This window comes from Contarinia nasturtii, unplaced genomic scaffold, assembly GCF_009176525.2.
Source record: "Contarinia nasturtii isolate CC-2019 unplaced genomic scaffold, AAFC_CNas_1.1 Cnas_scaffold_695, whole genome shotgun sequence".
Lineage (NCBI taxonomy): Eukaryota > Metazoa > Arthropoda > Insecta > Diptera > Cecidomyiidae > Contarinia > Contarinia nasturtii.
The window spans coordinates 6007804-6032922 of record NW_022198046.1 but is presented as its reverse complement, the minus strand read 5'-3'; the positions used below and the strand labels follow the sequence as shown (position 1 = coordinate 6032922).

Here is a 25119-nt window from a genome sequence, read left to right as displayed (position 1 = left end):
TCTCTCTCTCTCTCTCTCTCTCTCTCTCTCTCTCTCTCTCTCTCTCTGGTCATCAGATATTCTTGTTGTGTATGAACACGATCTCGATTTGCTCTAAATAATTTCGAACTAAAGTTGCAACGCTTTCATATGGCATTTTCACGAAATTTCATTATGAGCACATTGTTGCGGCTGTCTGTCACTCATTCAAAATTTACATTTTTTCGGACGATGGGTTTTTCGACCCATCTTGTTTTGTTTCGACTATTTTGACCAAAAAAACCATCGCCGATTTCATTGAGAATTAAGTATTCATTATCAATTGTATGGAAATAGAGAAATAGAGGGGGGTCTAGTTCGGTCTATGTTTTCGATTTCGAATAAATAATAATGTGCCATTTAGTAATCAAGTGGGCACACACGTTCGTTCACAATTAATGGCTAATGGATTGTTTAGATTTAGATATAATACACATTCGTCGATAAAATCGTACGCTTTTTTAACTACCGAATTGTCATTCGAGTCTGCAATTAAATTAGAAAGAGATAGAGAAACTGCCGTTTCCATCATTTTGATTTTTAATTCTATTATTTGAACACACACACACATACATAAACTCAGAACGTGTCGACAAAAACCATATGTATGTGTGTGTGTGTTCAAATCATTTACCGTCGGCGAGAATACAAATCATTGAACATACAACGCTATTTAGCATATTTGATTGCAAATTTTATGTACAATTTGTATTAGAGAGACAAATTATTGAGTCTCAGGCGAAAAAAAAAGTATCCCAAAAATAAATAGCAGTAGTTGCGGACGGTAGTAGCAACAGCAGCAAATAAACGAGTTTTTGACACACGAGCGTTCAGTTATTTCTGAATAGCGCAATGTGTCGAGCAAACAAATCACATCGAGTTCGGTTCATTCAAGGTCGGTAGCGCATTCATACTAAAGCTATTTGACATTAATATCGAATCTAAATTACATTAAATTGTTCGATTGCTACTAACTGTACCGAATGAATGTGTGATTGCATTGGATGGTGCGCGTGAGCGCACATAGCGGCATTTGATTGATCTGAAAGAACCTACACACAAAAGTACACTGCAATTGGCGTCTCATTCTGTGTGTGTGTTCATATTCTTCGAATATATTTCAGGAATTAGGTGAAAAGCAATTGATGCAGAGGTGGTACATGATTTATGTTGACAACCACAATTGCGACAATATGAATTATGCGGCCCCAAATGGAAAGATGTGTATGTGTTTTGACAACAGAAACCACTATCAATCGAAAATGTGAGGAGGAGATTGAAAAAAACGATCGTTTAAAAATGATAGACGACAGATTCGTGTTTTGAATGTAAAGAGTGATTGCATAGGCCCCGATAGATAGATGGATATACATAGATTTTATTCTAAAATGTAAGTGAAGCCATTTGTGAAATACATGCATGAATTATTATTATTGTTTGTACATCACGTATATTCGCGCTGTAAAAAGAACGCCGTATTCGTCTGGTTTCTTTTATTTCTTCTTATTTATGACCATCATACAGTGTGAAATAGTGAGTCAAAGAAAAAAACAAAATCCTTCTGGCTGCGACCGATTTTACATCCGTCAATCTATTCGCCCCACTTGAGTAGTTTATTTATTATTTTAAGACTCACATACTCTGAGTATATGGTTAAAAAACCAATTTCTTTATTTCTCGCCTCGTTTGGTGTGAGTCTTCTATATCATATTCTGGCTTCCTGATTGCTTTTGATTGCACGTGTGAGGAGAGTGTGATTATAAATCTTTTTCAGTTCTCGTTGATCACACCAAGCGCAAACGTCCCGATTCTAATACAATAAATCTTTTTGCCAGTATGCTAAGCCACATCGTTTCTAAATTCACATCTATATATTCAATTAACAGTTGATATTTTTTCTTCTCTCGGTTTTTGGTGTGTTCGACGAGATTGAGTGATTCGACGCATGATACATTGTTATAGTTATACTCTTGGTTAACCTAAAAACCATTTAATAAAATTTAGCTCGACTTTTTCGAAGAGAGAACGTCCATCAAACACACATATCATATTTTCACAAACAAAATAAATTAACTGTGCCGAAACGTTGTGTACGCTGCAGGCAGTATGAATATATCCAAAGATTTCAAGATTGTAATTCATTGTCTCGAGAATAAACGAAGAAGAAGAAGAAATTGGGTGCACTACGACCGTAAATTATAGCAGCATTCCAAGATGACCGCTATCAAATCCAATTTGTGATGGCAATACGCATATAACACACACCGAGATGGAGAGAGAGAGAAAGACACATGAATCTTGTTCGGCCAATTTAAACCGTATACAAATCTTCCATAAAATGGGCATCGACTTTTATGAAATTTCATCGCACTAACAAGCCATGGCGAACACTATTGGAGCGGGCAAAAGAAATACATTGTGTATATAAAATTGCTTTAGTGCGTTATGAGTGGCAATCGAAACACTTGGAATGTTATCGCCGAGTGGTCTATTGCAATGAAAATAACGAATGTGATACTTGCTGTGTGCGCCTTGAGATTGCAAATCTTTAGATGCGACAACAGCTAAAATATAAGAAAAAAATAAGTTGGTCGAAACCATGTGCGCCTCTCGTCATTTTTTAAAAATCCCCAAGTTAGTCACACGAAAAAAAAGATATAAAACACGATTGCAAATAGCGGCAATTCGACAAACATAAATTTTAATTTATTTGCGTAAAAAAAATGTGCTGCTACTGCGCTTGCATCCAAAATCATTTTACGAATATATCAGTTGGATATCTGGTAATAAAGTAACTGAGATACTAAACGATGGATGCTGTTTTGAGTATATGTATATGAGTAATTTGTGCAGTCATGCGTTCACATCCAATTCGAATACACATCATTTTTTAATGGATTGAACGAGGCACCCGGCCCAGCTATCTTTCTCTCTATGGCAGTAATCAACTGTAAAATGATGCCAAAATTAGACAGACATCACATACATGTATATATGTTCAACAAACGCCAAGAGCGTCATATTCAGTTAACTTTATAGCTTTGATATTCACATACAGAAAAGAAAAATAAATCGGGTATATGGATACCATTATCCTGCTGTGAATAAATTGCCAAGACAGTAAACGAAAAGTGTAGAATGTCTCTAGCTCTCTCTTTTTTGTCATTCAATGAAACTCGAGTAGCGTAATGGTGAAAAAAATAACACCGACAAATTCTGTCAATTCGCAACGGAAGTAACCGATACCATGACAATTTCAGCAGGTTTGTTTTTTTTCGCGTGCTGTTCACGATTTTTTTTTCGTTGGTTAAAAATTGTAACCAGAAACAGCCACTTCTAGTTCAAATTAATAGAGAGTCAAATGTGGTGGTGTGGAATATACCCCATCGGCTCGTTGAACTGGAACACTCCAATTAACCGTTCGATTCTTTGCAACTCTATCAGCTGCCGCACTCTTTTCCACAATGAAATACACAGAGAGAAAAAGTAGATCGATGACCTCGCCTGATATGATCATTATTAAACATTTTTATGCCCGATATGATATTTACAATAGACAATGACTTTTTATTGATTGCGTGTCATAGAGAGAAGTTCGGGTAAATATAAAGCGCGTGCGTGCAATGCACAAACACAACACAATTTAAATATTTGCCTGTCAACATAAAACATTCGCTCTGTTCTCGTTATCGCGTATGGGCCCTATCGACAAATGCAAACAATCAAATGTACAGTAATTTGATATATTACGCCTCTGCATCTAGAGCAATTTATAGATTTTCCCATCGGCAGCGAGTGAGTTTCAAATGCTATTGCAGATATAAATGATAGATATTTATACATATATATGTTGAATTAAGGTTATGATCAAGGTTTTTTTCACGCAATACCACTCTCGACGCAAATATTTGGCACACACACACATTTTATTCGACACAAGAATTTCAGAAATTAATCAATGCATTCCAAAACTTGAACGTGAGAGAGAGAAAGAGAAAGAAAGAGCGACGGAAAGAGGGGGAGAAAAGAACTTTGGCAAACGCCTCGCCGCAAAAATTCTCCGCCACTTTCAGCTTTGAAATAAAAATAATTTAAAAGCGATGTGTGCACTTTGTACGGTTGCCTAAAATATTTGGTCGATCGCCATTAAATGAAAGCATAATCCATTTTTTCGATTAGTTTCGCTCGATTTGAATTAATTTACAAACTAAATCGGCCATAATCAGCATTTTCAATTTTTTTGTGCTTCTTCGATGAAAATGTGAAGATGATACAAAAAAAGACATTTTATTCGAAAAAAAGGGTCTCTACTATATAATCCGATTAAAATGTGTATGCTATTTTCAATCAGTTTCACCGCACACACCGAAAGTCAAAACACAAAGCATAATTCTGTCAACAATCATTAAAATGATCAAAATATGATTTGGCGTATGCCAAAGGGGAAATAGACGTCCAACGAAAACGCAAAAAAATCACAGTCAACCAAAAATAGAAGTTGTTGAATGGCAAATGGAGCAAGTGTATATCTAAAAGCCATTTAATTTATGGCAAATGTTGAAATCAAGAAAGATTTTGTGAAAAGTGTTTTCCCCGAAGAAACGAAACAAAAAAAAACGAACATGTACAGCCAGGCACACACACGAATTACATATTTAAACAGTCCATAAATTAACTAATTGTAATATGTGTCTAAATGCTCGAATGCTCACATTGAAACCACCAGAAAATCACTTGAAATGTTAAAGTATAATGTATAAGACTCTTGACGGTTCTCTTGCATACACATATTCCGTACATAGAATTTGACAGTACACAGGAATATATCGAAGCAGCATGAGCAGCAGTTCAATGACATTTCATGATCGTGTAGTGCTCACACAGATACATACGTACAATAGCAGGCGGTTACGTACGTTTTCATAACTTTTAGCGCTCTCCCATATACATGCATACACAATTACACACCCAAGAAGTCGAAGTGAAAAAAAAGTGTGTGTGTGTGTGTGTGTACCGAGAGACCGGGCTCATCAAAACATTGTTTGGCGTTCGAACTATGTTTTGAACGATTCGTCGGTGTGTTTTTCACTCTGTCTTTCGTATGCCTAGCGCGCTTGAACTTATTACCAATGCTTACTTTTATTCTTATTTTTTTCTGCTTTTGCTTTTTTTCCTCTCTTCTGTATTTATCTTTTTTTTTTGGTGTTGTTTTGTTGTTGTGTTATATTGTTCATCGCCTTTGCTCTGTACTTTGTAGCACTTCTGTTTTTCCTCTTTTCATCTGCTACGCGTCATTACACAAGCTCTAGCGCATAACCTAATGTGGCAGACAATTCGTTATTTCGAACGTTTTCACTACCGATAAATGTGAGAAACGGTTTGGCACTTAGACGGTTTTCTCTCTTTCTCTCTCACTCTCTCCCTTTTCTTCATCATATGCGTATGCGGTGCAGAACGCGCGCACACACAGCTAACAAATTACACACTTTATTATATCGGTTGAATGAAACCGATGAAGTCAACGAGATGACGAAGAAGAAAAAAAAACAAAATACACACATTGAGTGCCATAGACAAAAATCATATGAAACTCTTAGCTGCGAGCTAAAAATCTAAGCTCAATTTTATCGCAGTCACATTAAAAATCATGGTAATGACTCTGGAATCAAAAGAATTCTATTTGGATAAATTTGTTATCGCAGGAAAGTGTATACAAGCGCGACAAAGACAGAAAAAATGTGTGTATATAACCATAGTCATAAAATCGATTGTCAATGCCGGATCCGAAATGCCATGTAAATAAAAACACAAATCTCTTTACAGAATGTGGAAGATGAAAAGGAAGAGCATGAACAAGAGAAAGAGTTAGAGTTGCAAAGTTGGCGAGAGACAAAGAGAGAGTGAGCGATGCGATAGGAATAAATGGAGAAAAAGTGATCCGAAACAAAAGTGCGTCACCCATCCGGTCGCCATTTACCACTTTACATGTTATCATCATCATAATCGACATCGACATCAGGTCGTTCGAATGACTGAATTGTTTATGGGCAAATAGAGATCTAATTTTATGCTTACATCTCAGTCGGGATGCACACTGTCTTTCTTCAGCTCATATTCATTTCAACATAGTTATAGACATAAGTATATATATATTTGAATGGCATTGAATATGTGCCTCTATCGCATCATTTCTGTCTATGCCATTGTTTCTACTCGCTCATATTTTTTCTATTTTATTTCACTCTCCCCCCGCGAACAAACGTGAACGCTCGTCCACAGGCATAAGCTATAATGTTGTCGCGCCATTCCATCGATGTCGAAGCTCAAGTGTGTTGTTGTTGCTGTTTTCTTCTGTACATGACATTTGGCTGCTCATATAGTTTATTTTAGTGAAGTCTCCTCGACGGCGATGATGTTTTTGAACTTCTTTTTTTTCCTACTGCTCTCGAATTGAATTCGTTCAGTTCGAAATATTTACATAAAATGGAAACGGTTTTGTATATGTGTTCCGTCGCTGCTGATGCCGCCGCCGCCAAAATTACATTTTTATTCGAAAAGTGGAAACCAAAGCGATTGAGAATAGACATCGAACCATAAGCAAAACGAATAAAAGTCAAGAGGAAACTAAACATTAAATTTTATTCTATGAGTGCGCTAATGCCTGCACATTTCATTACACAATTTTCAAGATAGTTGCTTGTCCGTTGTTCGGCTTTGCTCTTTGCATCGACGCCATTATTTTGGCATTATTTTTTTTGTAGTTCGTTCTGACATCGACCGGCCAAAAATGTTTCGCTTCGTTCTGATGCTTGTAATCACAATAATGAAGTAATTTTTAACAATTTTTTTTCGTCTCTCTCATTGCCAAACAAAAAAAAAACACAGCCGAATGAACATTGAAACAGAACAATGTTGTAACCAAGTGGCTATGTCGTGAGCATTATATTTGGTGGTCAATTGAGAGTAGAGAAAAAAAGACTACACACCAAACAGTCGAGAAAAAAAAACATTGTGTTTTCATCATAGTGACTGATCGTTAGAACGAGTGACGGTGATCACCTTGCCGCTTATACTCTCACCGTTGCCGATGATTCGCCGGTGTGACTTGTACATGAATTGAATTTGAATAGAAAATTACTTAGACATTTGGATTATTCGTTCACCGGCGAATCGCTCTCTAATGCTCTTTTATTATAACCAAAGAATGTGAATGCGTGTGAAAAATACTTGTTTTTCTTCATTCACTTGATACACATTTTATGGGGGGCTTTTCGATAAACACATTTTACATTATTCTTGCTCTTGATTTTCAGTTTGTTCCATTCGCTTGCCATGTTCTTATTAAACATTCTTAATTTTTGTTTCGGTTTTTCTCTTTCCGGTGTATTTTAAATTAAGTTTTGTTGCTCATTTTTTTCCATGTTTTTTCACGTCATTTTCAGTGCGTGCCTGTGTGTCTTCTAGTTTTGGCCGTTGTATTCCAAACAGAAGTTACTGTTTGGTTGGTTCGAAAGAAAAAAAGAGCAGGAATTTAGTTAAAAACACACACGCGCTCAAGAAAAGAAGAAAAGGAAGAAAAAAAATACTTAATGCAGAAGAAACTTAAATCAAATGGACAAAGTTTTTTTTTGGTATAAATCAAATTGAACGCGAACATATGCAATTAAAAAGCCATAAATAACTGAAATAAACTAATAATATGTTTGAAAAATACAAAATTTATGAGAATCTTCGTGTTCTTTAGTCTGGCTTTTCTATCATTCTTCATGCCTGTTATTATCCAATGGCCCAATCTGATGTGCCCAAGCAGACTGTGGAATTTTTTCTAGGGAGGCCATTAAACCATATTTGTGATCGCTTTTAGCTACTTTCAATGTTGTTGCTCTTGACATTCTTTAGATTTTTCTAATAATCAACTGGCCACTTTCGATCGTGCGCTTCTTTTGCTCTGCATTCCATGCAACATATACACGAACGTTCCATCTGTTATGGTTATCGAAACCATACCGATGCTTTAGATTTGTTCATGTGTGAAAAGTCAGAGAGAGAGAGAATCAGATCACAAAATTAATCATTTTGTCATCGTTTGTTACACAATCAGTCATCATCGTAAAATTTCCATTAAAATGGTATCGAAAATAGTTTGTTTATATCAATGAGAATTAATTGCTTTGTTTTATTCTAATTTCAAATTGTTTGAATACAGTTTTGAAAAAAAATCGAGTTTTTTCGTAAATACAGTCGTAACATGATAGAACTTTGGCTTAAAAGTTCTTTTTTCTGTCGTATATGAATATATTTCTGTCTTCCTTTGATGTTTTTGAATGTTGAATCGTATCATATTCGTTATTTTCTGTCAAGCAATCGAAATGAAAGTTTCCAATCACTTTGATGATGATCATCTCTGATAAAAATGAATGGCTTTTTTTCTTCAAACTAATTCCTCCGAAACTAATACGAATGTGATCAAAATCAAAGTAAATAAACATTTCAAAAGATGGAAATATGCAAAATTTAAGCTGAAATTAAAGCGTTGATAATAATTTATGTGACATTTTTTATGCATTTGGCAAAAATAAAAACGGTGATTCTTTCCGATAAAATTTGCACGAATTATTGATGTAGAAAGAAAAAAAAGTAGAGAAAAAACGATATTTGTCTACACGTGCGATAGTTTCCGCCATAAACTGACTCAGAAAATAGAACAGAAATTACTTGAAATTCCAAATAAAACGTGTCACTGTTTTTTCTTCTCTCACCCGCCATTACCAGACAGCAATTTAATTAAATTATATATGTTTTTTTTTCATCACCGACTGATAATAATAATTTCAGCGGTTGTTTTTTTGTACACCTTTTTGGTTGCCACCTAGCATTTTTATCTGTATACGCAATGGAATAGCGCGTCTGAAAATTATTGGCGAAGCGACTCAAATTACGAAATTGGCATAAATGAAGAGAAAAAAAAGTGTAGACAAAATAGAGGTGATTTTCATGCAAAGCTGACGTTTGTAATTGATTTTTTTTTGCGTTCAGGTTTAAAACTCGAATGGTGACAGTCACCAAAAACAAAACGAACAGAAGAACAACAAAAAAGCAATCGGTTGAAGTATAGAATAACAAACTCAAAACTAAGCAAAACTTATCAAATATTGAATTACGAGCACAGGAAAGTACGTGGAACACACAGCAAAAATAGAGAAAAAGCTGGTTTGGTCGTTTTCGAAACAATTTCAACAAGTCAATAAATGGCGAGACATATTTAATTATAACAATCGGTTTCATTCGGCGATAAATGTGCGAGTATATGGAAAAAAAACAAACGCTCGCTTAACGCCGAAATATAATAAAAGGCATGAAAAACTTCCAAACTGTACAGCTATTGAATAGAACTCAAACCACACGAATTTGGAAACTAATATCGAATTATGTGTTTAGAACGTTTGATACTAATCACCACCTAGGCACCACAAGCGCCAGTGCTAGGAAAAAACTGAATCATTTGCAAAGAGTAGCATGTCTAAGTGCTACTGGGGCCATGAAAACAACACCACAAAATTCACTTGATGTTCTCCTGGGCCTGCCAAAGCTTGAGGACTTCATAGAAGGCGAAGCAATGAAAACGGCATTCAGAATGAGAACTCAAGTAAATGGGAACTTTTGTTCCAGGGTATTACATGGGAATGCCTTAAGAAACCTTTTTAATATTGAAAGGGTACTTGAGGCTCCTTCTGACAAACTTAAGACTTCCTCCTACAATTTTAGTAGGAGTTTTGAGATTATAATAACAAATAATCTAAATGAATTTTTCCAGCAAAAAGAGTGGGCTCATCACTCCTTTTTCACTGATGGATCAGTCAGAGAAACAGGCAGTGGCTGTGGGTTCTACTGTGAAACAGAGAACAGTACTCGCTCAATTCCCCTGGGACGGATAACAACAGTCAAACAGGCCGAAATAGCTGGAATTTTTCATTGTGCAAACAAAATAATGGAGGGCACTGTGGAGGGTAACATTGCGATCTTCACCGATAGCCTAGGTGCTATATCGGATCTTCAAAGATTCAAGGTGGAGAGTAGCTTGGTTATGAACTGCTACAGAGCATTACAGTGTATTGCCGAAACAAACAATCTTAGAGTTGTTTGGATCAGGTCGCATATTGGTATAAGAGGGCACGACCTTGCAGATGGGGCTGCTAAAACAGCATCCCTTAGTGCAGTGGAAGGACCTGAACCGTTTCTACCAATAGATTATTCACGAGTCAAGGGCACTGTTGCAACATGGCTCAAAAATAGAGCCCGCCTCAATTGGCAGGGTACTTTTACATGTGAGCAAACGAAACATTTCGTGCAGCTCCCATGTCCCAAACTTACAGCCAACCTGACTGAGCTTTCCAAGGGAGACCTACGGATGGTCATTGGCTTACTAACCGGACATGCCAGAGTCAATAATCACCTAAGAAAGCTAAATCTTAGGGATGACCCTGACTGTAGACTTTGTGGTGATGAAGTGGAAACAACATCCCATCTTGTAGACAGATGTTCAAGGCTGAATGAAATTAGGGACAGATTCACTGGATGGAGATCCTACCAGATGATTCATGCACCTAACGTATTCAGACTGGTACAATTTTTCAAGCGAGCATGTGAACAAAATCCATGTCTCGTACATATTTTTGGATAAAGACTATTTCGTGTATCATACTACACACACGGGCGTCTTGCAATAGGTTGTGAAACCTGAGCAACGAGTTTTACTTTGTATTCATTTAGAACAGTACACTCCCCGTTCAAATCCAATAATCCAATAATAATCCAATCAAAAATGGAATTGTGTCCAAATCGAAAATGAAACGAAAGAAAATAAATCGTCACGCAATGATGTTTATTGTTCGAACATGAAGAGTTCAAAAAGAAAGAAAAGAAATATTGGCACGACGTAAATGTGGCCAGCACACGGTGATGATGGCATATTTGTTTTTATTCAATTAGACAGAATGATTCATAGACATGTAGCACTCACGCGCCAATCTGAACAATGGTTATTAGAAGAAGAAGAAGAAGAAAATCAATGGCTATAACTCTTTCAAACTGGTTCGAATATTTTCGCTATCTATCGATGCGATATTTTCGGATTGCATGTTTCTTTTTAATGCTGTTTGCCGGTAAACCTTTGTTTTGCCACAGCAAAAAAAAAATGGGAAAAAAGATTCTTTTTTATTTCATATTATTTATTACTTTGCTATCTTTTTCTTGTCTAATGGCCAAGTGCGTCAAGAAAAGGTATAAAACAATTTTATTTCTGTTCGTTCGTTTTCTCGGTTTTCGGTTTATGCGGGTTCCATTCGATGGAAATGTTAATGTGTGTTTTTGCATACAAAAAAAGTTCGGCACACATACACACAACGTTGTGACACTGCCAGGCTGGCAAAGTACTTTTGACGAATGAAATACAGTTTGTTCAACTTGCAATAAATGTCATATGAAATGAGATTTGTTGTTATATTTGCAAATTGTTGGGCCAACCAAAATGTTGATGATACCAATTAATGTGCAGCCCTTACAATTAACAAAGAATTTATGATATGCAATCAACATCAAAATCGCTTAATCCCAGCTTAAACACGGAACTCAAACGATCTTTATTTGGCAAAATCATTCCTCAACATACACACTCATGCACGCACACATTCCGTAACGCAAAAAAACCACATTCGAATGAAAGAGAAATATTATTTGCAAATTCATTAAATTTGCGAGCCAATAAGAAACAAAAGTCACATATGTTCCTCCAGTGGAACGTATGGGAAAAATGTGTTTTCAACTACAGCAAAATATCACGAGAAAAAGTACGCGAAGCGAGAAAAAGATAGCAAGTAGAGAAGAACAAAAAAAACTCTCTAACGAGCAAATATGAAAAAGAGTGTACGGCAAACAACTTAACCTTCACAATGACACGTATTGGAGTGTTTTCTTCTGTCTGCTTTTTCTCTTTCCTTTCGTCTCGTTTCAATCTTTTTCCCGTACAATTTTTGTCTTCTTATTTTTCGCTTGCTTTTTGAAATGCGCGACTCACTCTGTACAGTTCGTGACTGTAAAAAAAAATATCGTTTATTCGCTCGCTCTCTCTCTTTCTCTCTTCTTGCGCTTCTTTCGTGTTCTCGTTCTTTCGTGCATGTGTATGCGCAAGAGTCGCGAAGTGAATTTTTACTTTTCTCGGTTTCGGTCTGCGCTAGACGAAATTGAAAGAAAAAGGTGTATCGAGACTGGCAGACAATACACCAACACACAGACACACATATGCCACACCAACAAATACATTTAGAAAAGGCAACGCAAAACACGAGCGAAAAATCAAAAAGTAAGAACAGAAATTACGGCGAATAAACGAACGCAATTTTCGTAATTATTGACGAAAGAACACAAATGAAAATGAATTGAAGATCAGGCAAAAGATTTACAACGTCTCTCTTCGCATTCAAGACAAACGAAAAAAAAAAACGCAAACGAGAAAAAGCACCGCAAAATAATAAGCAAAATAAAGTGAGATAAGAAACAGTGCACGAAACACAAAAACTCCGATTGGAGATTTGAAAGATCTCGCGACGGCGAGAAAGAGAGATGGAAAAAAGTACAGTTTTTTATTGCGAATTTCGTAATAGCCAAAATTATATTCATCTTTTTTTGCTGTCTGTTTCCAACAGCAACTCCAGCGGTGCATAAAAATAAACAGCTCAACCTCACTTGCACTCGAAACTGTGCACATCAGTGAAAACATGCACTTTGCAAATGCTTCCGAATGTGTTATTGTTTGCATTTTTCTATTTGTTTTTCGTGTGTTTCTTTTTGTATTTTGTTTTGCTCATTAAAGATTCTTTGATGCAATCGAGCTCGGCCAGAAAGTGTGTGGCTAGAGTGCTCTTTTTCACGCGCACATTACAGTTAGTTGTAAACTGTCGCATTTTTGTGATAAAAAATTTTTTCTTCTCATTTTGTTGTGTGCCCAATTCAATAAACGGCAGCCACCTGCAAGCAATGTTGTGTCTGGACATTTTGTCAACAAACAAAATGAGCTACTATCACATCTGGTATCATAAAAACAATGCAAATTCACACAATACAAATTCTATTTTATATCAAATAGCCATTTTGATGAATAAGTATCGACCTTGACTACAATTTCGACGTTTGAAAAGCAAATGATTTTATTGCTGATACCACTTGCCTTATTAATCAATGTATGAAATGAATACAAGTGTTTTATAAGTGGCTAAACATCTAGATTACGAGTTTAATTTTTCGAGAGAAAAATCCAGAAGAGAAGTGTAATCGGCATTGAACCTATAAAAAAAATTGTTCGAGATAAAAGAATTCGTTCATGAATTTAACGATTGGTGTTTTTGGTTTCAACAACTTTTGAACTAACACAGTTGCTGAAAATCCCACGAAAATTTACATTCAATTGAAATCAAAATAAACAAAACACAGAAATAACGAACATTAGAATTTGTTGAATTTTTGTATTTTCAAAATGCCAACCGTTCTATCACAATCATTTGCAAATAGAATACCTTTTTTTTCTCTGAATGTCAAGCTTTGGGTTTTTATTATTCTCAACGAGACCATTGAAGATATTATCAGTGATTAAGGTTGTCTCAGTGTATAATTTGAGATAAATGTGGTGCTATTTTTAACTGAAGTATTCAAACATTCTATTTTTCCTGAAACACTTAAAATTGAGTTGTGATACCAGACTGGTGATAAAACATCCATAACACAATTCCACCGTATCGTAAAAAATAATAATAATCAAACACACGTGTATTAAAAAAAATCCATTATTAATGCAAACGATTTGGCTATGCTTTATTTGTAATTGATGCTATTTTTTTATTCTGAAAAACTTGAAATGATATTTTACGATTGTTGCCATTTTCGATTTGTATAGTTTTTCTGAAGGTAAACACCATCACTAACAACAATACGTGGAGTGAAAAAAATTAAATCACACACACACACACACATATATATATAGTCATAGAGTAAAATGCATCGATGCATGGGCACTCATTTGGCAGTTTTATTACTCGTGTCGACTTTGACGCCGACGAGAAATAAAAACCACACTCATAATAATCAATTGTGTTTTTACGTCATTTCAACGGATTAAATATCATAATCAAGAATTTATTGATGGTCATTTTGATGGCTGTTACTTTTTGGCAGCGCTCAATTTATCTAAATGTGTTTATCGATTCCGGTTTTGTCGTTAAGTTGTTTGTAGCGGTACTTATACGAATGAGACGGTCCGAATTGAATCGAGCTAGTGAGACGAGAAAATAAAAACAAAAAATCTTGATCTTTTGTATTTTATCTGAACAAAGTCAGTTGAACGCCAAAAATCACCGCCAAATTCAATCTCTACCCAAATCAAATTGGTTTTTGCGGTGACAAATGCTATTTTTAGATTTTAAATTTCTCACTTTGACACACAGCATTGTAGACGCATAAGCAACTGTCTAGTAATTTAAGGCTTTGTAGTTCTCTGTCTCTTTTACACTCTGGCCTCAGTGCCGATTTCTATAGAAACAATAAAACATATGTCCACTGTTTTTTGTCTCTCTTTTTCTCTCTGCATTTTTTTCGCTTAATGATGGTTGCTTTCAGGCGTCTGATATAACATACATAGTACATATACTTTTATAGCCGCATCCAATGAATCATCGCACCGAAAAACGTTTCGAAAATAAAACGTGAAACTGACAATGCGAATAATTATCATAAATGCGCAAACAATTCGGTTAAATGTCTTTTACTTTCGGTCGCTATTTTCATCATCCCAATTTTTGTTATACAAACGCTGTTGGCGTTTTGGCCGTTTGCCTGTCAAAATTGTTTGACTTTTTCGCACACCATAAAAAATTATATTGTACCGAGTGAGTGAAAAAGAAAGAGAATATTGTGAGATGATTGCTCGATGCCGGCATGTGCATGTTATAAATTCAACGCCGATTATTGTGAATGGTTTGCAATTTTGTGTTTCAACATTTAATTTTTCATTCTCTTATTAATCAGACGTTATTTCGATCAAACTCACACGGGGGACACCGATCATTTGCGGTTTCCGAACGATATTTTTGTGAGTACTGCCTGTTGTTACATTTTTCTTTCTTTCTCGCATTCATTTTGAGAACAACCTAAACAATCTATTTTTGTAAATGAGTACATTTAATAATTGAACCGCGAAAAAAAAGGAAGAAACATTGAAGCTGAATGGCCTCTGGCGAATTTCTCTACACATGAAAATTCCATGCAACCGAAAAAAAAAAACAAATCATGGCTACTGCTGAAAGCACATCATCAATTGTTGGTTCATCAAACAAACAAAAAATGTTATCAACTACTTACGATCGTTGCATCGCATGCGTGTACACGCACGAAGGCAACAGAACACACCTTTTGGCTTCATGTGAAGCGAAATGTTTGACTGAACAGCGAAAACATAAAAATAATCTATTTTTTATTGCTGCTCATATTATTCATGGGAAAATTGAATGATTGGCACGCATGTTTTGTTTTTTTTTCTCCTCTCGTTGCTGCCATGATGTTCTTTCTCTCTGTGCAATATGTGTATCTGTCGCGGTCAGTCGACCACACCATTTTTCGCTGAGTGAAACAAACCGAGAAATTCTTTGAAATGTCCGAACAAGTGTTCACCGATTACTGTATGTTTTCTCTCTCTTTCTTTTTTTTCGCTCATTTTCTATCTATTCGCTGAATACCGTTAATAATTCGGCATTTGTTCGCCATTTTATTAGCAACCGCACAATTCACCCATTAAAATATGTATTCTTCATATATATATATTTTTTTTCACTTTTATAATTTATAGTCTCCTAAATTCACATATGTACACAAATAAGCGCGAGCGTATGGATACGACGAACATATTCTATAAGTTCCGCTTTTTTGAGTCGCGCGCACTTGGCATCAATACGATTTTCATTTTTTTTTTCGGTAACCAATTTTAGCTTGGTGGAATGATGCATTCGAGAGGAAGAGAAAAAAAAATCAGTGAGAGCATCGTGGAGCCAAATATACGAACATTCTTTCATTCTTTTGATATTTGGATAATGTGTGAAATACCGTTTGGCAAAGGAAAAAAAAATCACAGAAATTTTGTTTACAGCTCTCTTGACTAACGAAATGCTTCACGTTTCCAAGAATTTTGCATGAAAACTTAGAGAAAAGAATGAGCGCGCCAAACACGTTCATATATACATTCATTTTTCCGACAGGTTGTGAACAGCAACAATAAAACATCGAGAGAGAGAAGGAAAATAAAAAATGAAACTGTCACATATAACAAAAAATTATTTGATTTTACTAAAAGTGACAAGGCCAGAAGAGGAAACGGCATTCCAATTCGATGTATCACCACGTACATAGAGAAGGAGAGTGTTTTTTTTTTCTTGGTGTCAACCATTCAAATCTTTTAGCACGGGAATACCAGATCGATATAGATATAGAGTAGCTCGATCTGTGCTACATTACTTTTACATAGATATCTTCTGTAGCTCGTTGCGGGACAAATCCGGGGTGCGACAAATTGTATATTTCATTGAAAGCGATTAGTTTTTGCAAATTGAATTTCCTTCCGAACGGAAAATGTGCCGAAAGATGGAAAATTAGAAGCACTGATTGCAAATTGAATGTTATATTTTATTGGAGCAATGCGATTGAACGATCGATAGAGTGGAAAAAAGGAATGATGCGGATTGAACGGCAAAAATTCAATTAGATCCATGCTAACGATGTCTGTTGAAACAGACATTGCGCCCAAAAGAAGCGCGCACACACACACACACAGCAATATCCGAATAAATAAACGGCAAACCAATTTGCGATGGCAGCATCGACATTCGATAGTGCAGCCAAAACACACACACACACATATGAAGTACAATAAGGTCAAACTGAAAGATATATGACTGTGAAAAAAAACTGTGCAAAAATATACACGTACATCGTATCGAACGTATGAATTCACATAGCGTAAATGTTGTTTGTTTCGTAACAATTGGAGAAAATTCAGTGTCTTTCGAATTCGACATTCGGGCCAAATAGAAAATAAAAATTGTATCGACACTGTCAAAATGAATGGCTCTATATTTTGTACTCGATATGTCTCAAAATGAGCAAGTGAATCGTTTCAATGCGACGCGATTCAATATTCAGCTACATCAATGCCCCGTTTAGTTTGTTGCCTTGTTCTCTGTGCATTCATTTTTTTTTTAAAACGACGACGTTGACGTCGACAACGTGTATATTTCTGTTTTATCACGTTCAGTTCAATATACTTGATTCAATTTCAATTTGGGTAGGTACGTTGGCCTCATACTCGCGTTTTGTATGCGAATGTCGATGCTCAATCATTTTCAAGTCATCACATTCGTAATGTAAGTTACGAAATTGTACAGTCGACAGAGAAAAAAAGCACACATATGTACGTAAAATACGAGTGAATGAAAAAAAACGAAGTACACATCGATGAAAAGGAAAGAAGCCACATTTCGTGCATCAGACCACTCACTTGAATGCTGGCAGTGCTCGTGGTTGTCGTTTCGCTGTGGTGTTTTTTTTTTCATTGTCGTCGTATGTGCTCAAAACCATTCTGGTGCAAACAAGTGAGGCAAACATGCTAGTGAATGTTCGCGCTGACGATGGCTGTGTCAAGTGTGAGTGAGTGAGTGAGTGCCGCTTGCAAATGGGTTAACAGCCCGACAAAACTTACAACAGTCAATGTTATGATTTTGTCGGTTTCGAATTGCACCATGCAATGCCTGCATTTTTTCGCTCAATTTTCGGTGTGCGCCTAATACTCTTTTTTTCACCACCTCTCCGTTTTCCTCCCGCTTATTCGTTTTTTTTTTTTTTTTTTTTTCAAATTTTTTTTCCTTTTCGCTCATGCATTCCACACTTCATTTTTTTCGTCTCTTTGTGGTCACATGTGTACTGCTGGTACCATTGATGAGTGACTGTTCTGACAAGTAAGCAACCACATTATATAAACGTGAACAACAAACAAATGTACTGATAAATACAGCCATTGCACTGGTTATACTTCGACATCATCGCTGATCGAACAAAACAAAATCAAAAAGAAAGAGCGAGAGAAAAGGAATATAAAAAAAAACACCCGAACGAAGCATGCATAAAATGCAGTGTGCACCGATTTACGTGAATTTATAGACACTATTATTGCCATATAAGCATTTGTATGTTATTGGGCAATCGTGCAAAAAATACACTAACGACGAAATGATGTCTCGAGCAAAAAACACACCGTGTTTTTTGTTTCTTCTTCTTTTTATTTCGGTTTGATTCGGAACCATTGTGCACCGGAATGTGCACGATGAGTGCCACCTTTTCAACACGCTCACTATATTTTGATTTAGAAGATATGTTTTTTTTTTTTCATCATATAGTTTCAAATGGAAAATGAATTTATCGCAAAGTAGAACTCATAGAAAGCAATTGCAGACAGTGAGTCATTATATTATTATTGGGGCTGGCTGTATGGAAAGAGTGAAATTGACACTGAAATATAATTTGTTTATTTTGTTGAAAATTTACCGATTAAATATGGCAAAACCATATACGTATATTGACATTCTTCATTGTGCAAATATACAATACAATTTGTAACATCATTTTGTCGTCGCCATCGTCGTTGTCGTCACAAAATGTGAACAATTCCAAGAATTGAAAATAGGCAGAACTTAAACAAAACCAACACAACATGAAAATTCCAATTGTATCGACGAGTGCCTACTCGCTTACTGTGTATGAACTGTGTGGGTGTGAGTGTGTATTGTGAAATCGAACTTGTCGATTTATAATTTACACCTTTTGTCAATCAGCACAAAGCCACAATTGAACAAATTGACTCTATCACTTTTATCATCGTCAATTATCATTTAGAGAAGAGATTATCACGACTATTGTTTGCTTGTAACTACTGTTGACTCACAATGTGTTAATTTTTTCCCTATATTTCAGCAGTAGTAGTAGCAGCAGCAGCAGCAACAACAACAACTACATTTTTATGTGTTGCAGTAAAGTGAAAGAATCGGTATGGTATAAAATTCAGGAAATTGCCTCTTAAATACAACCATTTTTTTCTTCGAAAATGACACACATAGGTACAACAAAAATTGTATGACGTTTGATAAAATGTTCGTCGATTGTCGTAAAACTCAAGAGTTACATATACAACCAATTTTTAGGGCGTCTGATTGGCGTTTCGTTCAAAAATCGTAAAATTCTTTTGATAATTTCACTTTTTTTCTTGCTTTTGCGTTGCTCATCGTGCAGGCTGATTAAAAAGCCACAACAATATATGACATAGCTTTTAAAATATAGGTACAGCAGTGTTGTGTTTTTTTTGTCGCTTGAAGATTTGCTGTTTTGCTAATGGTTGCGCTGTTGATGCAGTTGAATGTTTTATCGCTGATATTCATAAGTACAAAACCGAGTCACATAAAAGCGAATTTTATATCCGAAAGCATGTCACCGAAAAACGCTGTTTTTTTATTGTATTTGAAACATTATGCGTTATCAGTAGCTTGGCATTCGTGGCAACGTACCGATATGAGTTTGTTCGTAAAAAGAAAAACCATCATCGTAAAATGGAATAAATGTGCATATTTAAATAGCAAGAAACAACAGCGATATAGCAATGAACATTAAACAAGTACGATGGTGATGGTGCCGGTGGTAGTGATGTACGCACTTGCGTGTTAATTCAAATTGGGTGGCAGTGCGTTTTGATTACCATGTCATTTTCTTAGTACGAAACGACGACCGAAAAAAAAGTGCCGCTCAATTCGGGGCAAAATGACATGGATAACGAAAACGCAAACATGCAAACACATGCTAACAATAATAATCGTTTCGGTGTCAGCCGACTGACTTTTAATAAGAAGAGCTCTGCTCTTATTTTTTCTCTCTCTCTCTCTGATTTTGTGTATCGGTACAGGCACGAACTACGATTAGCAGTTACTGTTATTGCGATTGCTATCGCTCCTGTGTACTCTATTGGTCTAATGAAACGGAAAATATTTGTGTTTGTAATAAATAATTTCGAACGGTAACTAAGTGCAGACCGTGTGTGTTCGTGTATGTGTGTGTTTTGTCATAGATTGAGAGACCCCGTCTGGGTAATTGTGCTTTTAATAAATGGCATATGTAAGTGTAATAATGTATGCACGTACGTGTGCACACTTTTTGAATAATTGTGCTCTCAATTTTCTCTCTGAAGAGCGTACAATTATTTGTGTTTTTTTTCACGATTCTTTCTTTGCTTTTCGTGTTTCTGCCACAATGTTTATTTTTCTGTCTGCGAACATCATTGCGTCGTGCAAGGCTGTATAATATTGCCACATATTGTATATTTGCTACGGTAGTTGGCAAGCCCAAAAAACAGCAGCAATACACACACACACTCATCCACTCATAAATGTGAATATATGATGTATTCAATTGCCAGTCCTTTTTTGTGTATGCAAATGTACAACATTCGCTCTTAATTGAAGACAATTTTTTAATACATGTCATTACATTTATTATAATTAGAATTATAATTGTATGACAGCAGCTCTCTATAGACCCATATTTTCTCCCTTTTGCTCTCTTTTTTCCCTCTCTCCCTCTCGAGTGAAATGGCATTTTTGATTCATAGTGATACATTATATGTGTTGCTCATCAATTATAAGTCGGAGCATTAGCTATCTTATCACTGTGTTATTTAAATATATATAGTGAAAGCATCGCTTAAAAACTATGAGCTTTTAAATCACCTTTTTTAAGAACTCAATGAATTGCCACTCATTACGCAATGTTTGTTAGAGTGCACTTGAGAGTGCAAAACTGGTCATATTACCGATTAAAAATCATCGCAAATGTCATTGATCAATGTTTGAAGTGTAAATGTCTGATAGCAGCGGTCAATGTTTTCTAACCGTTCAAAGGTATACACTATTTAATGACACTTCAAATACTTTGTGCAAAAGTACCTTTAAACTGATTGACCGACTGTTTGTTCATTTCAATTTTTTTTGTGCTTCTTATCAGTTGAAAGTTTTGTTGTGAGACAATTTTCTTTGTTTATGTCATTTGTGTGTATCTGTTTGTGATACGAGACATTTCCATTGCTTTATTGAAAAATAAAACAAATCTTTATTTGCACTTGACGCCGTCTGCATGTTCGCGTAAATTGATTATTGTCAATTCATTATAATGGCCGCAACAATATCAGAAGAATAAGCAGAAGGCGACGACACAAATTGATGTATCTGTTGATCACTTTTGTTTGTACGTCAGTCAGTCGTCGAGCTCCGAATTTAGATTCTGGTCAAGACAGTGCGTCGAGATATTTATTATCAGTTTCGATTTTTTTTTGTTGTTGTTTCTTTCCTACTTGTTATTGTTGTTGTTGTCAATGTTGTGGTTTCAACATTCAATTATAATAACATTGCCTCATTTTGTTGGGTACTTTTGAATCTCAATGTGTAAGTGTATCGGTTGTACTCGGAATAATATTTTCGGTCACACGAACGAGATTAATTCGGTTGTATCAGATCGACACTGGGGCATTTCGTTCACGGCAACGCAAAACCAACACACATGTCATATAAAAATAAACCACCATTGATTATGACGACTGGTGGCTACACAACAACAAAACATTTTTTTTTTCTTTGTTGGCATTTAAAAGCGATAATTTGCGGTCGTCATAATACTATTTAGACTATCAAAAGCCAAAGACGGCAAGAGCGACACTGACTGAACGCGACACACAAATTAATCAATTGAGCCCCCATAAAACAGCATCGTTGCGTGTTTTTGTACAGAGACATTAATCATTTAATTAATTAAAACAATCCCATTTACAGTTCATTGGTTTATCTTATCAACGGTGTATCGAGAAAGAGAGAGAGAGAGAGAAATACAAGAATGAAATCACAATTTTTTCGAGTGCGTGTATATGAAGATCGGCGAAAAAAAGTGTGAATAAAAAAAATCTCAACTCTTATCAACAATTGACACTTTTCTTATAGAAAAGATGTTGAATGGCTCGTTTTTTTTTTGTGCCAGATCACCAATTTTTGTTTTATTTTCGATGAAAAGTCATTGAAAACAAAAGCACTTTTGATGAAGCTATCAATTTTGATGTAAATACGTAATTTTTTTTCGTTGTGGTTCATTCAATTAAAGCAAATATGAAATTGTTTGTGCACGATTCGGAAGTTATTCGATGTGAAATTACACAGCGTCGTCTATATAAATTGTAATCTTTTCCAACCGATAAACTATTGGCTTGTACGGATGTTTGTAAATTTCATGGCAGTATTTATATGCTGTTGCCAATAAAACTTAATGTTGATAATGCAAGGATTTATGAAGCAATCAATATGGCGTATTGCCCTGAGACAACGAAATGCATCATAAACTAATATTTTGCACATTTTTTTTGATAGTAATCTCTCAATGGATACGCATTGACATTCCCAACTTCCGATTTGCTGATTTAACACAAATACTATCTAAATCGTTATATTCGGTCGACTTAAGAGAGATATCATTTTATCACTTTACTTTGCTCACAGATATTACGATGAAATAAAATATTCTAATAGTCACGATTCCATTTAACATTTCCGTAATCACCCATTCGGTGAAAGTATATATGATTGGAGGGTGTATTCCTTTTTGTGATAAATTACACATTTTCAAGAATAAAATTTTCAAAACCTCTGAAACATATCAATTTGTTGAATAGTGATTTCGTTTCATACCATTTATGACATCAAATTGATTTGGGGGTGAAAAATTTCAATTGAGCACCAACATGACCATTAATTATTCTAATGCAATTTTGATATTTCAACGGAATCCACTGGACTATTAGTAACAACATGTGACGTCAGCTTTTGGTCGAGCTCAATTTTCGGAACGATGCAATGGATGTAAAAATCAAAAATTGTTCACTTGATGGTGGATGATGGAAATAATGTCGTAAATATTCCTCGAAAGACGGCGGTCTGTCTGTATTTCACTTTCTGGGCTTGCAAATTTGGTTCGATTTTGTCACATCAGTATGATGAAACTGTGATTAAATTAGATGCATTATTCCGCCGCCGCCTTAAAATCATGTGGATGCCGTGTGAATATTTCTATTCAGTTAAATTAGTTGGGATGGCCTCAAAGTGAGTGTCTGTTGTGTGTGTGCCTTTTGGCTTTGGTACCGAGAAGAAGATCAAATGCAATCAAATGTAATGAATTGAGCGCAATTCGCAGAATGAAATAGCGAGCGAACGAGAAAAAAAAAACACAATAAAACAGTGCAGCCCGCGAACCGTAAATTTTTTGATGTCAGGGCTATGTGTTTTTCATGTACGCGTACAATTGTACACGTTCAATTGGTGTGGCTAAATGATCTAATGTGTGTTCTTTTTGTCGCTTGTGGATATATCTCTCTGTTTTTCGTTCGTTCATTTGTTCGTTGGTTCATTTGTTTGAGCTGAGTTCGTTGTGTCTATTTGTTTCATCTTTTGCCTTTTGCCGCAAAAGTTTATGCGATGGTTAATTATTCAAGTAATGGCGAACGAACCGAAATGCTACATCGCTCTTTATTCGCCGCAATTTTCGCTACGATCGTTTTTTTTTAAATTAGAAATATCTGCCTGTATCTGTGTATGCGCGCTGCAGAGCAATTTAATTTAAAATGCAAACTCAAAAAACACTCCATTGTACTGTATGTGTGTGTATTCACTTTTTCTCTCTCTCGTTGTTGTTGGTTCTATGTGGATATTTTTGAATCTGAAGACATCGAACATAATGTTTGCAAATTCAACTGCATCGAACGAAAAAAATGGAGCTTATTGTTTGTTATTTAAAATGGTTTTCGGCATTCCATAACAACAAATCAATTACAAATGATGTGTCAATGGACAAAATCCAAGCAAAAACGTGAATAGAACGATTGGCAAAATGGCAATTTTCAATTTAAATGTGCGCATTTAATTGAACAATGAAAAATAATTCGTGCGCATTCGTGAGGTTTTTCTGGTTTGTATCATATAACGAAATATGCAAAATTGGCAAAGAGGAAACGATCCAAATGCACGAACGACGCGTGTTATGTGAGGAAGTGAGAATGAATATATGTGTATCAAAATGGGTGAAGAGTGATGGTGCGCCAAAAACAGTTGTTTTTCTGGTTTGCATTTGGTGTGAATTCGTCCATCGAATAGAGTTAGTTCATGACCACTGTGCATTTTGATATTATGAACATGATAAAAAGCCAACGTCTGCAATTTTATTTTCTCTGCAACAGTATACATCCATTTGGATCCGTTTTCGAGAGGAATTCAATTCCAAATCGAAAACATTTGTGGTATTATGCTGTGGTGGTGGTGCCACCAATGCTGCTACTGTTTTCCAATATCATAATTTACGATACCTAACGAACGTGATCGCGAAAAAATGGTGTACATGTGTGTGTGTTCAAGAGAAAACGAAATGGCATCGGCATAAATCAAAATGTGTATGAAAATAGTTTGCATTGGCTGTGTACACACAAAGATGTAACAAATGACTGGTGCAGCTACCTCGCTCGTTTGTTTGTACGTTTTTTTCCCTCATTCAAAAAGGGTCAATTGCACTCTTGAGAACAACACGGCGAGCAGAGTAACGAAAAAAAATGTGCTCGCAATGTGTGTCTATGTGTTTTGTTGTAGTTTTTTTATATTCATTTGTTTCATCGTTTGGCGGCTTGTTTTGCTTCTTTTTTTTATTTATTTATCAATGTAACCGCAACAGCAGTAGCACCAATCGAACACCAAACACACTCCATCCACTTGGAATCTCATGCAAGCACCAGTGACATTAGCACTCCAAGATTTATGATTGCTTCAATAAATAATCGTAAATAATTATGTATAATATAGTAGTAGAAACTTCTAAACAGTAAATACTTTATGACCATGAATTAGGAATAAGACAAATGACATGGATAAACTAGTATTTCTTTCCATCGAA

The 25119-nt window shown here is 35.6% G+C and overlaps 1 protein-coding gene across 1 annotated transcript in view; it reads right to left on the bottom strand.

Moving 5' to 3' along the window:
* Window positions 1-25119, bottom strand: part of LOC116340702 (ski oncogene) — a 119446-nt gene that overhangs the window by 81813 nt on the left and 12514 nt on the right. The gene's annotated exons all lie outside the window — the stretch shown is intronic.